The sequence below is a fragment of the Diabrotica virgifera genome, chromosome 5, assembly GCF_917563875.1.
Source record: "Diabrotica virgifera virgifera chromosome 5, PGI_DIABVI_V3a".
NCBI classification, from domain to species: Eukaryota; Metazoa; Arthropoda; class Insecta; order Coleoptera; family Chrysomelidae; genus Diabrotica; species Diabrotica virgifera.
The window spans coordinates 261,468,106-261,492,705 of NC_065447.1; the positions used below are offsets into that span (position 1 = coordinate 261,468,106).

The 24,600-nt window shown below is 32.1% G+C and overlaps 1 protein-coding gene across 2 annotated transcripts in view; it reads left to right on the forward strand.

Annotated features, from left to right (window-relative positions):
* The window catches only part of LOC114329670 (uncharacterized), a 634,276-nt gene that overhangs the window by 247,938 nt on the left and 361,738 nt on the right, over positions 1-24,600 (forward strand). Inside the window, exons 1-2 of one of the 2 annotated variants that reach the window (XM_028278860.2) lie at positions 5,882-6,098; positions 12,084-12,115. The gene's annotated coding sequence lies outside the window, so the exon portion shown is untranslated. Of the gene's footprint in view, positions 1-5,881; positions 6,099-12,083; positions 12,116-24,600 lie in introns of those variants that run through there. The other variant, XM_028278866.2, reaches the window with a different exon arrangement.

Genomic DNA, 24,600 nt, shown 5'->3' on the forward strand with positions numbered 1-24,600 from the left:
AACCAAAGCTTTTCACCTAGCAATTTTTACAGAATGAATCGATTTGCTTGAAAATTTGAGAATAAGTAGTGGATAGTCCAAGGATACAAATCTATATGATGCTGAAAGGCGCTTTTACCATGGGGGTGGTTGCCACCCCATCTCGTGGGTGGAAATTTTTTATTATATTTTAACCGCAAAAATTGATAAAAATATTCATTTCAAGCAAAAAATGTTCTATACATCTTTTTGATAAAATTAACAGTTTTCGATTTATTCGCTATCGAAAGTGTTAGTTTTATATCGAAGAAATCAATGTTTTTCGATATTATACTCATTTACGTTTCACTCAATTTTTGCCGTAGAAAAATTTTTTTAAATCAAGTTCTTGGGAATTAAATAGGGTATTCTTTTTCGTATCTCTAATGCTAACCTTTCTATTCTGAAGAAAATGGAATTTTTTACCAAACTACAAAAATTCGTTATTCGCTTTTAACTCCAGTTTTTTTGAAAAGCAATCATTCTAAGCCGGTCAAACTTTTACAATCTATTAATATTACATAAATAAAGAATAATGAGTAAGACCAATGACAAAAAACACCGCTAACTTACATTATTATGCTCCCAATTGGATTTCCCCTTCTTTTTTCAAAAAAATAAAATATTTTTATAACCGTAACTTTTTTATTTTTTATCTTAGAAAGTTCATTAAAAAATAATTTTGTAGGTTTTTTCAAGATCTATTAGAAGGCTATTAATATTAAATCCTCAGTCGGAAAAAGAGGTGAGTTTGAAAGGGTTGGTAAAGTTGGTTTTTGCATGTTACTACAAGTTTGAATTGACAATAGCTCACTCAATTTTTGCCGTAGAAAAAATTTTTGCCAACCAATTTATTTGGAATTAAACAGGCTACAATTTCATGTTTTAACATTTTTTTCGTATTTCTGATGCTAATCTTTTTATTCTGAAGAAAATGCGATTGTTTACTAAACTACAAAAATTCGTTATTCGCTTTTTTTAAACTCCATTTTTTTAAAAACTAATCATTCTAAGCCGGTTAACCTTCTAGAACCTATTAATAATGTATAAGTAAAGAAGACCAAATAAGGTCAATGACTAATTTAAATTAGGGTGGTGATAAGGGGGTTCTGTCGAATCACTCTTTCGCTGAAAAGAATAGGGACTGACATTCTTTTGCTTATAAGCAAGGACCGGAAAAAATGCACCAAAAATATGTAAAAAAATGCGCATTTAAATGCAATTGATTTGTGAAAAATATGCAAGAACCTTTATAAAAAATGCAATATTAAAATGCAACATTAATAATATTTTTGACTATTAGGCATTATAAATTAAATTAGTATAATGGTAGGTAAGAGGTAGGTACTTACAATTTTTTTGCACGCTGAGCAAAATAAATTACCTCCGTCCCATGAAAGCTCTGGTGCGCCTTTATTCACAAATGTTTAATACTTGTCACTTTCGGCGTTCTGGCGAAAAAATTATTCGTTACTCAATTTAAACTATATGTCAAAAATAATACGCAACAACGCACTGCGAATCAAAACACGAAATGAACTTCAGATTTATAAACAAATATAAATCTAAATTTCTGTACCTGCTTATCCCCCTACAAAGAGCAAACAGGTTTTTACAACCTATGTCAACTAATTGTTGTCCTATCGACCAAGTTATTTTAGGGATTAGTCGACTTAGTCCCAAAAATAGATAATAGTAGTGTTCGCGCAGTACAAATCGAGCATACCCAGAGTAAGTTCGGGATTAGTTTCCAATGCGCAGGCGTCAACGTAAACTTATCCTGGACATGCTCAGGATTTTTCGCTCCGCGAACAATTTTCGGATTCGCAATGTAATGACGGGTTGCATACATTAAGGTTAGAGAAGGAAGCTTTTTGTTGTCTCTTTCTTATTTCGAAATAAATGTCAAAAAAAATGCAAATGCAACAAATTTGTATGTCAACAAAGAGAAAAAGAAAAGAGAATAAAGGCAACAGGCAAAGGATTAACTTTCTATTCAATAATTCAATGCCTTTCTTAGAAGGTAGAAATTTGATTAGAGTCTTTCTTTATTATTTCCACAATATAATGTGGTTATTTCCACTCTGAAATCCAGCTTACATTTTTGTAGAGTAAAAGATTGTTGATATGTAGATATAAAAATTACCTTTAACTTCATGAGGGCTAAACATTATCTGAAGGAAGGAATAATTTAGTAAAACAATCATTTCCAATTTTGATATCTATGTATTGAATTTAATGGGTTGTGGCATTGTGTTGTGGTTTATTACACCACAAAAATAATGAAATATAACAAGACACAAGAAATAGTTTCAGAATAAGTTTGATGTATTGTTTGTTTCATTATATTCAATAAGAGACTAATTTAACTCATAAATTAAACTGAAAAATAAACCACAAGAATATGTAGGTACTTATAAGTTCATTTAGATAGAAGAAATTAAGTAAAAACAGACTACAATTTATTGTAATACATACTACCGTAATAGATAATTATCGAATATCGAATGAAAATAATACTTGAAAAGGTACCTACTTATTTATAAACATACGAAATGGAAAACATTGACAAAAACAACTAAAAAAGCTTTAATATAAAAAATATTAAAATTTGTTTGAAGAATATTTAAATGACACAACACTTTACATAATTTCAAAACTTTAAAAACCAGAATCTACATCTACAAGTTGTTTAACAAAACAATATTTTAGGTTAAGAATTGGAAGGAGTAAGAACAGAATGTCAAGAAATTCTTCCCAAATATTTTGTGCGCCTGTGCGAACTTAAAATCCGAAACAAAATCCTCGAACGTCGAGAGCGTACCCCGGGCATGTTCAGGATCTTTTTTCTGTACTGCGCGAACACCGAATTAAAAATCCGGAGGGTGTTCAGAGGGAAAGATTTGGACTCCGCGAACGCCCAATTTTGTAATGCGCAGGCGTTCTCCCTCTGGGTATACCCAGGACGTACTGCGCGATCAAAGCTAATAGAATAAGAATATTACCTGATTTAAACATTTTTCTTAAGAGATGCTTTATACACAGTTATTGAATTTACGACTGATAGTTTTTTAATTGGAAGTTAAAGTGAACCTTTGAGATTTAAAATATCGAATTAATGCAACTTGTCTGAATTTATCAAGAAAAAATGCAAAATGTTTAAAATGTTTGAAAAAATGCAACATTTTCTAATTTATCAAAAAAAAATGCAAAAATATACAAAAAATGCAGATTGCATTTAATCCGGTCCTTATTTATAAGTCACTTAATTTTTGAGCTAGAGATTTTTTTTAATTTCTGGAGATAGATATTTTTAAATATTTTAAATTAGTTTTAACAATTTATCCTCGAAAAATGCATAGTTTTTCCGTCTTTTGACTTTGAAACTACAATATTTAGCATTTGACGAAGAAGAGCTACCATATAATAAAGTATAGCTCGAGTATTATTGGTTCTAAAGAAAATTAGGAAAACAGTTTTGTTTATTTTTTCAAAAAGTACATTTTTGTTAAGCAAAGTTGTTTTGATACAACGAAAACTTTTTAAATTATTAGCAGAAAACTGATTAAAAACATTGATTTTTTTCGATATAAAACTAACATTTTCGATAGCGAATAAATCGAAAACTATTAATTTTATCAAAAAAATGTATAAAACGTTTTTTGCTTAGAATGAATGATTTTACTAAATTTTGCGGTCAAAATATAATAAAAAATTTAATATAACCACCCCCATGATAAAAGCGCCTTTCGGCATCATATAGATTTTGATCCTTGGAATATCCACTACTTATTCTCAAATTTTCAAGCAAATCGATCTATTCTCTAAAAATTGCGGGGTTTTGTCCTATTTTAAGCTTCATTACTTGGACTCTTATTTCGTATGCTTTAAATGATGACCACTGGTAAAGAACCCTGTCTATTAATGTTTTGTAATTTGAGAAAAATTTCCTGAGTGGGAATCGGACCGTCGAATAAGCTTACCCTAAACTAAAATTTTGGCCTATTCCCAGAAAAAAATAGTAAAAAGATAATAGTTTATACTTTGTTACCACATTCTTTGTTTAGTTTCAAATACATTTTCAAATTTTTAGTCAGTAGTTTCAAGAATATTTTATAACAAGTTCTATGGAATGCTTGTGAGCGATAAATCTCTATAGTCCAGAAAGCCACTGTGCATCCGCTAGGAAAAATATTCTGATTCGGATTTTTTGCACAATCTTACTCAAAAAGAACTGTTTTTAACAAATTTGTATGTTGCCAGGACCAAAAGGTGGTCAAAAATTTTTTAAACGTTTTTTTTTTCATTTTCATTTCATTCCACACAGAAAAGGTGCTTAATGACTTTTCTCTAAAAATGATAGTTTTTGACATATAAGCGATTAAAAATTGAAAAATTGCGAAATCGGCCATTTTTAACCTCAAAAACTATGTGAAAATTTGAATGTTGCAAAGGTAGGTAGATATTCTCTAAACATCAATTGATGAAATTCCGAAGAGTTTTTTGGAATACAATATTCAAAACTCCTTTGTTTTTTAATTGCTAATCAAGCGTGCGCGACACGATTTTCCACTGACAGTATGGTGCAAATGAAAGGAATAAATTCGTTATTTCGTAAACCGGTGACTTTAAGGAAAAATCCCCAAAACAGGTCGATTTTTATTTTTAAGTTATGATATTGTGGCATATATGGTATACTATTGACGTCATCCGTCTGGGCGTGATAACGTAATCGATGATTTTTTTAAATGAGAATAGGGGTCGTGGGGTAGCTTATTTGAAAGGTTCTTCAATGCTCTATTCAGTAATGTAAACATTTACATAATTATTTATACAGGGTGTCCTTCTACTTCTTTTTTTGTCAAATAATTTAATTTAATAAAAATTTTTTGGACACCCTGTATAAATAATTATGTAAATGTTTATATTACTGAATAGAGAATTGAAGAACCTTTCAAATGAGCTAGCACACGACCCCTATTCTCATTTACGAAAATCATCGATTACGCCATCACGTCCAGATGGATGACGTCACTAGTATACCATATATGTCACAATATCATAACTTATAAATAAAAATCGATCAGTTTCGGGATTTTTCCTTTAAGTCGCCGGTTTACGAAATAACGAATTTATTCCTTTCATTTGCACCATACAGTCGGTGGAAAATAGTGTCGCGCACGCTTGATTAGCAATTAAAAAACAAAGGAGTTTTGAATATTGTATTGCAAAAAACTCTACGGAATTTCATCAATCGATGTTTAAATAATATCTATCTACCTTGGCAACATTCAAATTTTCAGTTTTTCACATAGTTTTTGAGGGTTAAAAATGGCCGATTTCGCAATTTTTCAATTTTTAATCGCTTATATGTCAAAAACTATCATTTTTAGAGAAAAGTCACTAAAAACCTTTTCTGTTTGGAATGATCCAAAAAATCTAAAAAAAACTTTTTTCTATGCAAAAAAAATATTTTTAGGAAAAAAACAAAAAAAAACGTTTAAAAAATTTTTGACTACCTTTTGGTCCTGACAACATGCAAATTTGTTAAAAGGAGTCCTTTTTGAGTAAGATTGTGCAAAAAATCCGAATTAGAATATTTTTCCTAGCGAAGGCGCCGTGGCTTTCTGGATTACTATATTAAATATTTCTACTCGATTTTTAAGCGTGATAACCCGCGAAAATCACCTAAAGCTTGCCGGCAAATATCTGAGTCGTATGCAAAATACCGTCGACCAATCAAATCTTATAAAACTATCGGAAACATACATTGCTAATGTTAAAAAGAACGAGAACCACCGTGGATCTGGGGATGGGAACCGTTAACCGAACTATCATTTCGCAAGAAATCTCGAGCAACGACTCTTTCAGTACGTGAGCGCGTACCATACACATCCTCGACATCGACATCGGCTTCTTCTTCGACTACGCTTACCTCACTGAAGAGGACCAACGATACGATAAGGCTTTTTAGTTTGTGCTGTGATTAAACTTAACACTGGATCGTGCGGTTGTGTTAGAAATTAATTTGGGGTTCGGGTGATAGAAAACAAGACGAATTTTGACAATTGTCAAACAGAGTAAGTTTTATTCAAATGAAATCATATTAAATATTTTGTTGTTTGATATAAATATATTTGGTAGAGACCACTTTTAACGTTTTTTATTTCTTTAAATATATTTTGAAAATTTCAAATGCAATAGAACTGCTAACTCAGCTCATCAGAAATAAGTACTTTTCTAACAAAAAGGTACTAGCAGACATGTCTAATTTATTCTTTTTTAAAATTGATATTTTTTAATTACCTATCAAAAAAATTAATATATTTTTTCTTTGCGCGTATCTTTGCTTTTTAGTGTCGGGTTTTTTTTGTTTGTTTCGCATCTAGTTCCTGCATTTCTTCCGATTTTTATATATTTATTTCATTAATTCAGTCGTCTTCTGTCCAATTTTGTATATTTCGTCTATCCATTTTTTGGTCTATATTTTTTATTTGTTTGTTCTTTTCTTCTATAACTACCTGATTTTATCAGACTGTAGGGAGATAAGTTATTTTTTATTCATATTCTTGTATTCTTTGATAATCTGTCAATTAGTATTAAAAATAAACTAAAGTGATCTCATTGCTTTTTGAATTTCGCAATTGTCGCATCTTGTTTTCGTTTCGTTGAACTTTTCTAATGTTTTTCTGTCAAATAAGAATTTATCTATTTTTAAGATTAATTACCAAAAAAATCAAAATCATTTTTTCTCTCCGTGAATGCTAAAGAAATTCAGTGTTTTATCTAAATGTTTATTTCTCATCCATCTTTGTTAGTTCTTCTGGTTTGTAGATATTTCTTTTTTTTCATTTTTTCTGTTAGTAATTTCCAGGCGGCATTTTATAGAACTATTCTGCTCGAAATAATTTTCACCAAAATTTAAAATGTTTTACCTGCTTACAAAATTTCTCATATTACTGTCAAAAAATTGTATCTAAAAATAAAGCCATGAGAATAATTTTTCCATGAAAATAGCAAATACATATTAATCAAACCTTTACTTCCTGACCAATGTATATTCATTATTTAGTTATGCAGAAAAGAATTTAACTTCCATCTTACAACACGTCAACATGTTGGTCCTGATCTTATCAACCATTATAAGAATCTACACACATTTTATCGTTGTAGTGTCATTATGCAATTAAGTCTTTATATTAATAGCTAGTAATACTAGTTGATATACACAAAAAAGCCAGGAAATATTCATTATTTACCTTTTTAATACTAATTGATGTTGTACTTGGATTATAAGTAATTTATCTACTATAAATATTATAATCAAAGTAATCTCTAAGACAAATATAACTTAAGTTCAGCCTCTTTAAATTCCTTGAGCTAATGACTATCTTTCGCGTTAAAGTATGCCTACACTAAACAAAGTCTACTTTTTTCAGTCAAGCAGCTTTAAATACACTGCTTGAAAGTATAAAGTCTTTGACATATGGCGGAGAAACAAGGATACGATTCAGCTTCCTAGAAACAGTTTTAAATATATCAAAAGTCTCCTGGTTATTCCGTCGGCTTCATGCAAAAATGGCACAACTCAAAACTGAAAAAGTTTAGACAAGCGATTGAGGTTTAGATATATCATGAATATTATTAAATTTATTTTATTTATAGTATTGTTATTTTTATCAAAAATGATTTGTATTAAAAAAATATGAAAAAAAAGTTTTTAAGAAACGCTTTTCTTTAGTTACGAGTGACTAAAATTAAAAGTATTATAAAAAAATCAACTAAAAAGCCAAAAATAAAAAAAATTGAGAAAATCTAACACATTCGTTAAAGAAAAGCGTGGTGCGAAAACCGTTTATTCGATGAAGACGCGCCACGCTTTTCTTTAACGAATGTGTTAGATTTTCTCAATTTTTTTTATTTTTGGCTTTTTAGTTGATTTTTTTATAATACTTTTAATTTTAGTCACTCGCAACTAAAGAAAAGCGTTTCTGAAAAACTTTTTTTCATATTTTTTTATTTTTTACTTTTTAGTCTTACACTTTTCAAACATTAAAATATATCGTCATGTTTATTAAAATGTGTATAAAACACATAATGTACTAACATGAAAAGTAGTTGGAATCGGCAAAAAATTTGAAACTTTATTGTTTATTTATGAAGCATAACGTAAACAATTAACGTAAAAAGTGAAATTATGTGTAGTTCATATCATTAGCTACAATCCGTAATAGTTTCAAGTTTTTACATTGTAAAAAACAAGAGAATTTAAGCATTTTCCATTAAAATCTTTTTTTTTTATTTAAACAATAATTAATAAACATAAAGAAAAAATTTTTTATTGACGATTCGTGTATTGTTCCCGCGAATGCATATGTCTGCAAATGTTCATTCATTTGCATTAAAGAAAAGTCAGTCAAATTACCGTCTAAAGATTTGACGCAAACTATTGAACTAAATAAAAGCGTTTAAAAAATCCTTAAACTAGAAATAAAATAGATAGAATTGGTGATACGCAGTAGACTTATTAAGTTTTGACTTGTATCACTCTTGCATGCAGCCGACGATTTGGTCCCGAATAATAGTAGTTTAAAAAAATCAAGGGTACGGGGTAGAAATTTGAAGTCTTCAATCAAATATTCTATACATTTACTCTTTGTTGTGAACCATTGTTTTCCGCCTCTTATCCATTTCTTCTATGCACTTCTATTGGTGGCCAGGTTCTTCATGTCTCTTATAGTCATGTATTTCTTTTCATTTGGTCCATCCATGTCTTCTTCGGTCTTCCCTTTTTCTTTTGTTTCCCATTTTGGCTGCATGTACCTTCTTTGTTAGTCTCTTTTGCTCTATTCGCTCCATGTGACAAAATCAGTTCAATTGCTAATTTTTTTTGGGAGGTGGGAATCTTCGCAAGACCGTCTGGGAAGGTGTTCCAGGTGTGTCAGATTCGGTCCATCCTATCTGCATCACGGGCCTCCTACCGACTAAACCCACCCCCTTTTTTCTCCAGCCGACTGGTCTGGGACCGCTCTTAGCGAGCATATCTGACCCGTAAACCATACTCATAGCTCCGCTCCGTCACTCCTAGCGTGCATTCCGCAGATTAGATGGCCCCCGGGTCGACCCCCCGCCCACGCATCGCACCAGGACGGTCAGCGAAGCGACCGTCTGGCGCAACTTGTGCGCAGGTAGGGCGACCGGGATGCCCCAATCCCGGATGAAAACAACCAGAAGATGTCAATTGGCAGTTACGAGCCACTCCAGTCGTTCATACTTTCATCTATGCACTCTTACTCGTCCACCCCTTCATACTTTCCCTCATTCAACTCCACCCATTTATACTTTCATCTATGCACGCTTACTCATCCACTCATTCATTTAATTCGGAAATTAAAATGGGACAGTCTGTGTAGGTCAGATATAAAAGGTCCTTCCCCACTGACTGTCCCAGAAAACGATACAAGACATAAAGAAAAAGGAAAGAAACCAAGAAATGACAAAGAAGAAAGAAAAGATAGGACGCATAGACATGAAAAAACCGAAAAATAAAAAATTGTTCGAAAAAAATATAAACTTATATAAATAAAATTTATCGTATTTTATTTACTTACCTATTTAATTAAATAATAATTTAATTAATTATAATTATTATAATTATAATTATATTATAATTATATTAATTAAATTTAATAATAATAATTTAATAAATAACTAAAAATAAGAAAAAGTAAAATAAGTAGGTAAAATTAGGCAGTCAGCGTGGTTTGGATGTAAAGGGTCCACCCCCGCTGACTGCCCGATCACAACACAAACACATTTTAAGAAAAATAAATATAAAGCGGTAATCTCGCTTGCAGCCTCCTCTCTTTTTCTTCTTTGTGCTTTATTGTCTTTGCGACGAAGGCAATGATCAGCTCAGAAGTCTTGTTTGCTGTCGATAGCTGTATCGATCAGCTCATAGGGCTTGCCTAGGGGAGATCCCAGGCCCAGCTGCAGTTCGGTACGCCCCGCGCGATACGCAGGGCATACGAACACGACATGCTGCGCGTCATCCACCACACCACACTTGGGACATTGATCGTCCCCAGTTTTCCCAATACGGTGGGTATATTGTCGATACGATCCATGCCCCGTCAGAAACTGTGTAAAGTAGTAGTTGACGCGCCGATGCCGACATCCGTACCACCTCACTAGATCAGGGATCTCATCCAGGCGGCCTTTCAGACTTCGGCTGCCCATTCCCTATGCCATGTCTCTAAAACTTCTAGCTCTCTCCAGTAGCCCTGCGCCTATCTCCCCGTTGCCCCTTCGGTACATTTGGACCGATTAAGTGTTTATTTTAGATCTTCCTCGTTATTGGTTCTTGTTCTCCCATTATATCTCCATTTCTAAATCTTTCATATTTCGTATTTGCTTTAAAACTCCAGCTATTCTTCTCATGTATTTCGTTTTGGTCTCGTTTATCATTGATTCATGTTTCAGATTCATGTTCAGATAAAGTCATTATATTCCTCAAAGGTCAGTCTTGTTTAATTCAGTGTTGATTTTTTGTTCTACTATTCCAAAGACATAAAAATAATGATGTTTTATATCCACTTTCCTGTGAAAGAAGACAGTCAGTATTTTTAAATCGACACAGATTATTTGCTGGCTGAATTTTTCATCAACAGTGTAATGCAATAAAATGCGAATTTTTTCATTCTGTGGCACATAAAAGTCTTTTTGATGCCGTTACCTACAAACACACACACAGTAGAAAAAATAATAATATTAGACTAATGAAATGTTCACTCTTTATGCCTTAGCGTACAAAGGGAAAATAAAAAATTTTTGAACAAATTTTTGCGAGCTTTACAATTTTTTTTTTTGGTGACTTTACAAAAAAATGATATAACAATACTGTAATGGATTTTTGGAGCAATAATTTTACAAATTTGTTTAATTTCATTAACCTATCTGGGTTTGACAGCGATCCTAAAGTGACCTGATTCTTGAGTACTCATAAGAAAAGTTTTTGTTAAAAAATTGTTGTTTCTTTTGGTTTACCAAATTTTCAAAATGATAATTATGCATATATTAACCTTTGATCAAATGCCCAAATTTTATCTGTCAATATTTACAGCTCTTTAAATAATTGCGCTGTGTTAAAAAAAAAAGAAAAAATGTATGTCCGTACAAACTTTTCTTTTAGAGCAGTGATTCCCAAATTGGTCTATCTATATCGACCCACAGGGGTCGATGAAAACCTGTAAGGAATATACGTGGACGAAAATAAAATTGGGGGTGTATGAAATGAAGATGGGGGTCAATGGCAAGAACCGCAATGGATTATCAATCCATTTTGTGACATTGAAGAAACGGATGTTACATTACACGAGGAATTGATTGAAATAAGCACCAATGAAGAACTTAATGTAGAGTTTAGAAAGGGATATCAACAATTCTGGCTTCAAAAAGGCATACCTGTTACTTATCCCATATTATGGAATACCGCGAGGAAGTTTTTATTTGCTTTTCCATCTTCTTACCTAGTAGAAAGGGGTTTTAACGTAGTAATAAATCTTATAAAAATAAAAAAGAAACAAACTGAACATCATGAAGCGAGAAGATTTGAGATTATTACTAAATTAATGTCAAAAATGTTGATAATTTAATATTAAACCATCCCTCCCATTAAATGAATGGGTTTTTGAATGATACGAATGGAATTTTTGCTTAGTTTTTTTATTAATTAGTTACTATATTTTGATTTAAATTGAATTGATAAATGTCTAAGAATCTGTTGCTGTTTTTTTACTTTTTCACACTATAAGTACTTCACTAACTACTGCTAGAAATCTTTATATTGTAAAGTGAATAGCAGGGGGTTGGTCAAAAATTGAAAAACCTGACAAGAGGTCTACGAGAGAAAAAAAAAGTTTGGGAAACTCTGTTTTAGAAGACGTATTTTTTCATAACCTTTAAGATGCTGATTTTTACCTTACGCGGTAATAAGTCTATATAAGATTATTACGTAATATTTAAAATAATAAATATACTGAACCATACTCTTTTGTTGATTACAGATAACCGATCCTATCCAGCTCCCAGTGTACCGGTAAGTACCTAAACTAGCCGCGTTTTTGCGTAGCAAGCGACTCCTTATGTAAAAGAAGAATATGAGAGACCTTATGTTGGAGATACTACACGTAATACAATAGACCATTCTTCTTCTTAGACCATTATCTCTAGAAAATTGTTATTTGTTCTAGGCGATCCGGGCTGCCTGGTTCATGGTTCTTTACAGAACAAGTTAGTTACTTGCGGTAATTATAAGAGCAAATAAGAAGAACGAGTCTTTCTATGTGTATGAGGAATGTTTGCTTTAAATAAATAGGGGCCTAGAGATATATAGCTAACTAGATAGGGATTTACTGTCAGTTTCTTGAACGTTAAATATTGAAGAAGAAAGTGTAAATACCTACTTTCGGTTTTTGAAACTACAAGTATTAATTTCGCGCGACAAATATACAAGGGATTCTTCAAACTGCTTAACCCATTAACGTTTATATAATTTTTTTTTCAAGTTTCAAAATTTTACTTTAGTCCGTGTTATGAGGCTGCTTTCGGGCTATTTGCGGATTCCTGTTTAAAAAGGTCCCCTTTAAACAAATCAGAAGAGTTCCGGGCGAAATTCTTAAAAGGAATTTGTTTAAACAATTTTTTTTAGTTTATTTTTCAATTATTCTGAGAAAAAAAGATCTCTTGCCATTTTTCACAAGAGTTGATAATTTTGTGTTATAAGCGATTTAAAATATCAAAAATGCGAAAAACGAATTCTCAGGCTTGAAAACTCATATATGTAAATTATTTTTGAGATTTCCAGGTGCCTAAATTGAAGTTTAAACATTTAACTTCAAGATTCTGACGAGTAATAGGTGCTTGTTTTAATTTAAACTATTGCCCAATCTACCAATACTTGCGGGTACATTTTACCATTTTATAAAGAATTCGAAAAAACGTCGGTTGTAGTGGAAACTAAATACCCCTGCATTAAAAGGGTGGGTTTTCTTTTAAATTTTTGGAGGTTTATAGTAGTTGTATATATAGAGTACAAAAAATTTTAGTTAACTGGGATGGGTGTAGCAAGTTTTAAAAACCTCTCCCAGTTTTGAAAAAAGGAGATTTTGAGAAAAACGCGTTTTACGTATCTTTACTGTAATTTTTATCGAATAAAATTATCATATTTCTTTTTCTATACTGTCCAGGAAGAACTGTAAATGACCCATCAAAGCTTTTTTTAATAATTCTGCCCTATTTTGATGTCTCTCTGCTCCTTATATTAACTTCATTTATTTCTTAACGTTTTTCCTCAAATGCTTTCCCAAATGCTTTTCCTGTTTTTTTTTCTTCTATGTAAAATTTTCTCTTTTCTTCTTAAGGCCAGGTATTTTTTCTATGCTCCTCTTGTGCATGCAAGGTATGTTCTATATTTAGTATCTGTTGCTTCTTGGATACACTCCTCAAACCATTCGTTTTTTAAATAGATTTGGTTTTGGCCAATATTTTTTTTACCTTCTGAGTTAATATGTGTCTACATTTTGTCCATAATGCCTCCTCGTTTTCTCCACCTCCAGGAAGGGATGGGAATAACTTACCAATTATGACCTAAATCCGGTTTTATTACTCCACAAGATTGGTCTTTCCGGTTATTTTTCCCCAGTTATAACCGGTTTTTTCGTTTTAAAATAATAACCTGTGAAGAAATAAATAAGTTACCTGTGGAAAAAATAATGAATACAGAGAAAAAATGGGGAAAATTTTCGCCTTCATGTGCGCGAAGGAGACATTTTAAGCTGACCGAAGCCGAAACCAATTTGACACAAAACACTGGCAACTGACTTCTACGCCAGTCAATCGGTGCAATAATAGGATTTATTATCTTCGAATTCTATCCTACTGCATGGATTTTAATGAAATTTTGGGCCTTACCTCTACTTATCTACTAATTCAAAGTCTACCCTATGCCGATATGTGCTTTTATCTTGGGGGTAGAAAATTTTTTGGTTAAAATTACCACGGAATCTAATTCTAAGCAAAAACTGTTTTATAATTTTTTTGAAAACTCAATACTTTTTGAGATATTCGTGGTCGAAAATTGGCCATTTTTATTGAAACATAATACCTGTTCGAACGGTTTTTTGAGAATACCTTAAAAACTATGCATCTAAATAAAAAAACTATATAAAACATTTTTTTAGGTTATAAAAAACAAAGAGACACTTGCCTTTATAAATCTTCTAGTTACAATACAAAAAGATATATGGTAGGTGAAAATAGTTTGTTTTTGGTACATTCTCAAATTGGTGTATTCAACTTGAAATAACAGAGAAATGGTCGATTTTAGGAGTATAATGCTACTAATACCTTTTGTAGTGCTTGAAAAGACTTTTAAATGAGCTATATTAAAGATCCATTACGTTACAACTAACCGAAATATGCTGCAAACAAAATTGATAACTAATGCATTTTAAGAAAAAATGAGAATTAATTTTAACCCCCATCCACCAAAATGTAAATGCGTCGTTTTTCTTCCATAATACCTTTTATTATAATGTTATTTCTATGGTCAAAAAGTTGGACGGGTTTAAAATGAATGGCTTTTGACAAAAATAGATCAAATTATAGAGATCATTTTTAAATTTTCTTAAAACTCTTCCTTTTTCTCCATGTAACTTAAAAATGATAAGAGATACAGTAATGAAAAATAAAAGAAAATTATCCGAAAAAGGCCTACATTTTTTGTGTAGCATCTTTTTTTCGTAGCTCTTATCTTTTTCGAGTTACATGGAGGAAAAGGAAGATTTTTAAGGAAATTTAAAAATGCGCACTATAATTTGCTCTTATTTTTTCAAAAACCATTGATTCTAGTAAAACTTTTTAAACCTAGAAGTAACACTATAATAAAAAGTATTGTAGAAAGAAAACGATGTATTTAAATTTTGATGGATAAGGGGTTAAAAATATACTTCACTTTAAAGGTTTTTCAAGCACTACAAAAGTTGTTAGTTTCATTATACACCTAAAACCGACAGTTTCCCTGTTATTTCAAGTTGAATACACCTATTTGAGCAGGCAGCAAAAAACAAACTCTTCTTACCTACCATATCCCTCTTTGTATTTTAACTAGAAGACTTATGAAGGAACGAATCTCTTTGTTTTTTTATAACCTACAGAAATATTTCATATAGTTTTTTTGTTACATGCATAGTTTTTAAGGTATTCGCAAAAATCCGTCCGAAAAGGTGTCATTTTTCAATGAAAATGGCCAATTTTCAACCACGAATAACTCAAAAAGTATTGAGTTTCCAAAAAATAATTATAGAACAGTTTTTGCTTAGAATTAGGTTTTCCAGGCTCTTTCGTAGCCATTTTAACCAAAACATTTTTCACCCCCGAGAAGGGGTGGGAACCACCCCCAAGATAAAAGCGCACATCGGCATAAGGTAGACTTTGTTTCTTGAGCTATTCCGTTTTTGACACCGTTTGAATACGCATTGTTTATCTTGGTATCATTATATTCTTTCTTTCGATATCATAATATATTAGCCTGGTATCATTTATCGAAAAGAAGCAATAAATTTTTAACACATAGCATCAGTAGCACGAAACTGAAGAAAATCATCAAACTTTTATTATTAATCGATTAAAAGAAAGTAATCACATACAAATAACCTGGTAGTTACAACTTCTACTTTATTAACTCTTTCTGCCTACAAGACTACAAGAAACCAGTCCATTTTCCTATGAATTATCAACGAAGAGAGAAATTCTAATCTAAATCATAAATATATAATATCGTGGGTAACTTCCTTGTCAGATACGGTCTTGTCTTCAATGAATATTAAATAGCGTTTCATATAATTCCACCACAGTACCGATAATACCCGTATAAGTACTACATAAGTGCCGGAAAATGATCAAGTGTGTACATTTTAATCGAACTATCTTCATTTTAACGCGTATGTGTACAAAATGCGCTCATTATGATATTGACGTTAATACTGTGGAACTAATGTCGCCTCATTAAGGCGTTTAGGGCAGCTTTAAAAAAAGTTAATTGTATGAAGATTGTCCGACAAACCAAACAACAAAAAATTGAGCTGGACAATTTATATACTGTTAACTAATCGTCAATTTTTTAGTGGCAGTTTTTTCTGAGACATGCAGTGAACTTGAAACAACAAAATTATCTATAACCCACGTAAATTATAAGCACTATATTTATCTCATCTCGATACTACATTGAACACCAAGTTGACGTGGGATGAACATATTAATATGTGCTTAATAAAATGTGAGATAATTTTATAAATACCTTTAATTAGTTAAGCGCCTATCAATGGGATAAAATCACTTCAGAATATAACTTGTATCAATAATTACAGGAAGTACCAATCTCAAAAATGGTGTTTAATTTTTTATTTAACAAAATCTAAAATAAATGGAAAATTTTGCTTTTTGCGTCCATATTTCGCCCCAGCTGCAGATATATATTTATTTTTTAGTATAATCAAAATCTAACCCTCACGTACAAGTTGTACGCACAACTTCTGTGAGAAACTGAGTTTATTTATATTATTTAAGTACAATTATTTGCTACAAATAAACTTCATTATTATTATTATTGTATAAAAAATTATAGGAAGTAAAAGTTTGGTTTTTTTATTTTATATGTTTTACAAGCTATAAATTGACTATTTAATGTTCATTGTTTAAAACAAAGCAATCACTTTAAATTTTTTGAACTCTTTAAACATAACTTACACAATTCATATTACCGCCTAGAGAAACTTTATAGTACCTACAACTGAAATGTGCGCTAAATTTTGTTAGGACCAGTTTAATTCATACTTAATAATTTTGCAATGGTGAGTCCGTCAAGAGATGCAAATTTGCAAAATTATGCTTCAAGATAAGAATTCTCAATAGACTGACTCACAGACGACATTCAGCACTTCAAGAATCCATAAATACATCTTTTGAATATTTTCATCAAAAACCTGACTCCCAGTGATCACTCATTGTGAAGAGTGACCCAAAAAAAAATAAAAAGACCCGTCGTAACAGCTCCTTCATTAAGACAGAACGATAATGCATGGGCTAGATCAAATGAGGAAAAAGCAAGAGTTTTTGTGGAACACCTTGAAAAAGTATTTGCACCAGTAGATTTATTCGAATATGAAGAAATAAACAGCTATTTAGATGCTACCTGTCAACTATCACCACCTGCTAGATCAATTACTCCATCAGAAATTATGGAAGAGATAAAGAAAATCAACTCCCGTAAAGCTCCAGGTCATGATCTAATAGTGGGAGAAATTCTCAGACATTTACCAAGAAGAGCTATCGTGTTTCTCACTACTTTATACAACCGAATTATTCATCTTTCCTGCTATCCAACTCAATGGAAATTTGCTGAAATTTTCATGATCACCAAACCTGGAAAGCCACCAACAGAAGCTGCCTCTTACAGACCTATAAGCCTGCTGCCTATACTTTCTAAAATATTTGAGCTACTACAGCAAAGTAGAATAAATAGTATAACCTCGATAAATAATTTAATACCAAATCATCAACTTGGCTTTAGGGAAAAACACACCACAACTCAGCAATGCCATAGGATAGTAAATTTAATCAGAAACTGTTTGGAAAACAAGAACATTTGCACTGCAGCATTTCTAGATATTCAGCAAGCCTTTGATAAGGTTTGGCACCAAGGGCTGTTATACAAACTAAAAACAAACATGCCGAGTCAGATTTACTTACTTCTAAAATCATACCTTACCGACAGATATTTCGATGTCAAAATGGAAAAGATAACAGAAGCTACCAACTCATAAGGGCAGGAGTACCCCAAGGCAATGTTTTGGGACCATTTTTGTACTTATTATACACTGCTGTTATACCAACTAGCAACGAAACAACTATCGCCACGTTTGCCGATGATACAGCAATAATTGCGCTTGACCATTATCCAGTAGTGGCCTCTAACAAGCTACAAACACTTTTAGATCGATTACAAAACTGGCTCCAAAAATGTAAAATCAAAGTAAACTACGAAAAATCGGCTCACATAACATTTACGAACAGACATGTAAATTGTCCACATGTTACAATAAACCACCAAGTTATCCCAGTGGAGACCGAAGTCAAATATTTAGGTGTTCACCTTGATCGGAAACTAACATGGAAAGCGCACATTAAAGCTAAAAAACAACAACTCCAAATAAAAACCAGACAAATGAATTGGCTTCTTGGTAGAAGCTCACAATTATCCATAGAAAACAAACTGGCAATATACAAAATAATACTAAAACCTATATGGACCTAAGGGATTGAACTATGGGTATGTACGAAACCATCAAACACTAAAATTCTGCAGACATACCGATCAAAAACTTCAAGAATCATTGCAAATACACCCTGGTATATTTCAAACCAAACATTACGTGAGGACTTAAAAATACCATTCATAAAGGAGGTAATAGGACTGCATGCGACCAAACATCGAAAAAGAAGTATCAATCACAACAACGACTGATTTCCACGCTTCCCAATCGTCCATTGCCAGTTCGGAGACTCAAGAGACAGTGGCCAGAAGACTTGTGTGAGTGACACTTGTGTTAGTGAATACAGTGGTAAATAAGGTGAACCGGCACTGGCCGGCAACACCTACAAAACATTACATAATTTATCAGTTTTACTTTTTTTGTACAGAGTAGATTATAAATTTGCAAGTTTTCAAATAAAAAAAAAAGATAAGAATTTTGAATAGTAAAAATTGTTTGTCGATAAAGGGAGGCTTGAAAAATTTAAATCGAAAATAAAGTTAAGAAAGATTAATTAAAAGATTTATATTTAACACGATATTGTTTATGTTACGTAATAATAACATATAGTGATGAGCCATCTAATAACCGCAAAATAGCGCAAAAGATGGAAAACATAATACTTTGCGAAGTAAAGAGAGATGAAACTAGGGAGGTGGAAATTATTCGTTATCTTCTTCTTCTTCTTCTTTTTGTATAGACATGACTCTGTCTGTTTTTTCAATGTGCCTCTAGTAAGTTGTCGTTCCATCGTTTTCTTGGTCTTTCCACTGATCGTCTTCCTATTGGGGAAATAATCGTTATAAACGTATAAATTAACATTATGTTACATAGTTTCCCACCTTTAGACGTATCAGAGGAGTTTGACAACTGTCACTGTGACAGTAGAATTTTATAAAATACTTCTGTCACAGACGTCTAAAGGTGGAAAACTACATAATGTAATGTTAATTTATACGTTTATAACGATAATTTCCACATCCACTAGTTTCATCTCTCTTTACTTCGCAATGTATTATGTGTTCCATCTTTTGCAATATTTTGCCGGTTATTAGCGCGCTTATCACTGTATAATCAATGGCAGCAAGTATCTGGAGCACATGCATTTTGATGACACAAAGAAATCCTTCCGATTCAGAAGAATCGTATTATGATATGGTGTTTGCAAGGGCGGGCATGTTTTCGACGCTAAAGTACCTGAGGGTCTAAAAAGTACCCGTGTTTTGGACGCTGCCAGAAAGTAAAGTTAGGACCGAAGGGTTGGGTCTTCCTCCTTTGGGTCTTTTAAATTTAGCGTCCAAATCATGCACATCCAACGGGTTGTATAAATTCCACTGATGTAGAGTAAGAGGTAGAATAGGATTTATTCGGTGAGACATTCAAAGTTAGTGATCCGAAGTAATCTAGAACATAATCACGAGTGTGATATCAAGACGCTTAATAGACAGATTGTGCGTAGCAGTGCCAAAAGGAAGGCTAAGGATAATTTGACCGAAAGGCCGTCCAAAATCATACATAGTGCGTTGAAAGAAAATGTAGATTGCTTGAGCTACATGACTGTTAAAGACGTTAATTTAATACGAAATCAAATATACAGTGAACGGCGAATGGCTCAACCGAAACTGCCCAAAAGTAAAGAAGAAACTATTGCTGCGGTAAATATTATGAATATCAAAACACTTAAAGACGAGAATTTTATATTTGCGGTTGAACCAAGTTCTAACATTATCATCTTCTCGTGTAACACTAACATGCGTTTTCTGTGCGGCAGTGAAACGATTTATATGGACGGTACATTTAGTTACTGCGCTCAATATTTCAAGCAAGTTTTTACCATACATGTATTTATCAACGGACATTATATACCATTGTGTTATTGTTTACTTCCCGACAAATCGGAACAAACCTATATAAAACTATTTAATGTTTTGAAAAGCAGATGTGAAGTAATTGGTCTGAAATTCAATCCAAAAATCATTTTCTCCGATTTTGAAATTGCTATCCACAATGCTGCGCTTTTTGAATTTCCAAATGTGCACATTAAAGGGTGCCGTTTTCATCTTATGCAAGCTTGGTATCGTAATATCGGCAGTTGTGGCTTAATTCGGGAATATAAATTGGCAGACAGTAAAATATCTAAATGGCTGAAATATATTTTTGGGCTGCCATTTTTACCTCCCTCAAAAGTCGAAGAATCTTTCATATATGATTTTATGGCTATTCAACCAAAGGATGCAAAAATTGAAAAGTTTTCCGACTACTTATTGGACAACTACATTGGCGACCATGCAACATTTCCGCCGGGGATGTGGGCTACGATGAGTGAGAGTTTAGAATTAACAACTAATGCTTGTGAATCGTTCCACTCGCGTTTTAATGATAATTTTTACCATGCTCATCCAAATATTTTCCATTTTATTGATGTTTTAAAAAATTTTCAAACTGAAACTTACATTAAAATTAATAGTGTTCATGAAAGTAATAGACTTAAAGATCCAAAGAGTAGAAAAAAAATTATGTTCGTTAGAGATAGGATACATGAGTATCAAACTAACTGTATCGATCGATACCATTTTGTAAAATGTATGTCGTATTTATTTCAAAGTGACAAATAAACCTTATCAAGCTTAATCTCTAGAATTTTATTACCTGACTTTCCATTTACATTTCAATTAGACCCAGCGTCCAAATCATGTATGCAGAAACAGGTAATTTTATTTTTCAGCGTCGAATTTTAAATTTAGCGTCCAAATCATGCACGCCCGTTTGCAAAACTAAATTTAAAGAGAAAATATAAACAAACACGCATATTATAAAAATAGATATACAAAATAACACGAGATTATTAATTCTAATTAGTCAGTCAGATTACGGTGAGAGTTTCAACTAAATCTGGACGTTTGTTACCGTTTAGAATAGAATGTACTCATTGTCGTCTTCAGTTCGGTAGAGTTCATGGTATTTAGCGAACAATAAAGTATTAATGGATGAACCAGTGTACTTTGCTGATCATCCCCTTGACTAGGGTAGAACACCCCAACAACTACAATAATCTTCATTTTGTATCTCTATGTCTTCATCGTCGATTTGGATATTTATGGTTTCTTTTTCTCCTTCCCCTCCTCATCTGAAGCTTTACCTAAGATTCCTGGAGTTTTTTTGATATACTTGTGCCCCTTGTTTTTTATGAGAATTCTAATTCTTGTTCTTTATTACCTCTTCTAATAGTTCATTTCCGTATATTTTAAATTATACTCTTCTTGTTTATTGATATGTTTTTCTGGTACATATAGTGACATTGTTTTAATCAACAGAGAGATTAATAATCACCAACAAGATACCAACTATTAAAAAATTCAATTATCACCGTTGCATTAGATGTAAACTAAACTAATTATAACTAATGATATATTATCAGTACAACTATTTACTAATAATATTTTACAGTGATGCATTACAAATCGAACAAATATTGCCACGGGATACTATGCATGTGCATGATCAAACTAAGTAGTATTTAAGATAAGCGGCTCTGACTTTATACAGGGATGACTACCATAGAGTTAAGTGCTCCGAGAAATATTTATGTAAAGATGCATTCACAATCTTCTTATAACAGTATGTAAAAATTTAACAGTTTTACTGTACTTGATATGACATATTTTTGATCAAATATTTTGAAAAAAATTTTTAGCTTCTACTGTTTTACAGCACAAACATTAGTCACTTCCTTTCTTTTCGAATATGTGTATCAATGAGATATGCATTAAAATGTCCATGTCCTGTTAACATCTGCGTCAACGTATACGACTGTTTTGGATTATCTTGAAAACGAATATTTAACTGTGCAAAACATGAAGAACAAAAGTAAATTGCAAATTATATTGTTGCGTATTTGAGTAATTATTAGAGCAAAATACTTTCGTACTTCTTATGTTGCACACTAACATATTCGTTGTCGCGTTAATCCAAAGCATTCGTATATTCGTAGAATGGCATGTGTTCTAGAGCTAAGCTAAAGACTTGTGCTGAAAGTGCATCTCCCTGTTTTAGATCACCTTACATCGTAACCCTTCCATACACATTCCTATTAAATTGACTAGTTCTTTTGGAAAGACAAGTTCTTGTATCGCTCTACACAATCTAACTCTGCATTTTATTGTGAGTACTTGGTCAATAATAAGCTAAATCCACATTGATAATCCCCAACGATTTCTTCTGTGTATGCTTTGCTCCTTTTTAGCAGGATTTTTGAAAGTACTTTGAAGGTGGTACCTAATCGCTGTAATATCTGATAGTTAATATATTGATTTTTACGCGGAAAACAACAAAAAGCCCTAGATACAAAGTTTACTACTTTTTAAACAATTAGAATAATTGAAATAAAAATATAATAAACAATATTTTAAATCCAAGACTGAGTTGTGACTGCATAGCTTCACTGAGGATGCTGAAATAGCTACATGGAGATGGCAGTCCAACCCTGAATCAAATATAAACAAAAACTGCCGTTATATATTGATTTTTGTTTCCTTTTTGTGGATTGGTACAATATCCCCTTGTGTCATTTCATATGGCATTGATGTATTTCTGCAAGAATGATCGTTCAGCAGTTGATGGAAGTATTACTTCTAGGTTTGTGGGATTAAGTTATCCCCTGTGGTTTTGAAGGAAGTTTACTGTTCTTGCTCGGTACCAGGTCTTGATTTCTGAAATCCCTTTAATTGTTTTACTTAGTTCTTTTTTCGATTTTCTTCTATATCTCTGACTATTTTTTCCTGGTACTTCTCCTTTTTTCTTTTTCCGTGAAAGGAAATGCTGATCAATGCAATAACAAAAATTCTATTTTTATAAATGCTTTAATAAATCAATAAACATTGATAACATTTAAACCAAACATTAACCTCTTTAAAAATGTTACTCTTCATGTGCCTCATCCTTTGAGGATATTGGTGAATATAATGGCCCATTTTACTCTTTCTGCAGCGGTTTTGAAGAGTTCTGTTGTTGCTTTTCCACTCAATTGCTTTAAATTTTTCAACCAGAACTTTCATCATCTCCCCGGTCCTCCTTTTCTTTCTACATTCCCTTGCATAAATAATCGCATCAAGTCATAAATTTCATTTCTTAGTATGTGACTAAAATAGCTCATTTTGCTTTCCTTCGTAGTGCTGATTCATTCTATACATGAGAATAATTCACCCTGTACAAAAAATAAATCAGGTATGCAAAAGAACTGCAATATAATAAGTGTAGATGATTATACGATTCATTTGTATTGAATTATACCAAAGAATATTGATAACTAGTTTCTTATACTTTCCTGCTTATATTTCCTGCTTTTATTAGCTTCTAAAGAATGCATGTTAGCCATTATGTCTATGCGGGTTAAATCAGTTTCCTGTTGCACTACGCGTATCAAAGATTTGTTTTAGTATTGCATTAAATAAAATGAAGTTGAAGTGAATTGAAATTGATGATGACGGAAATAAATTTAGTCGATGAAAAATGGTGACGAGATTTAATTTAAATGGAGGGCCAATTATCAATAGGGTAAAAGTACTGATGATACTTTGTAATATGGCATTTAAAAAATAAAACATTCAAGGTTCTTTAGTTTTCCTCTGTTTTGAGTACCAAACGCGTAACAATATTTGACCTTAAGCTTGTTTTGTTTGATCTTCAAACAGGATCAACCGAAAACAAAGCTTGAATTTGCATTTCTGATTATCTGTATCGATTACAGGAAATAACAGTATTTTTCAAGTAGACCTTTCAGTCAAAACTATGATTTTAATCAGTTAGTTTTTCAAAGTCATAACGTTTACACAGTCTTTTTCTAATGTTTAAAATTTTCCACAACTTAGTAATCATTCCAGCCTTTCTACCAGTATTTCTTCTTCTTGATGAGCCTATTCGAGACGAATGTTGGCTATCACCATGACAATCTTTATCTCATTTGAAGTAGCGCATAAAAGCTGCACAGATGTGTTGAACCAGGTTCTGAGATTCTTTAACCAGGCTGTTGTTCTTTTCTTCTTCTTCCTGATAGTCACTTTCCAAATATTTTTTCTTGCAGGAAGGCTTGTAGGAGGGCATATATGGATTCATTTTGCATAATGTGTACGATATTTTGTAACTTTTGAGTTTTGGTGGTGGTTAACACCTTTTGGTTTTTCTTTATTCGTCTGAGGAGCACCTAATTTGGGAC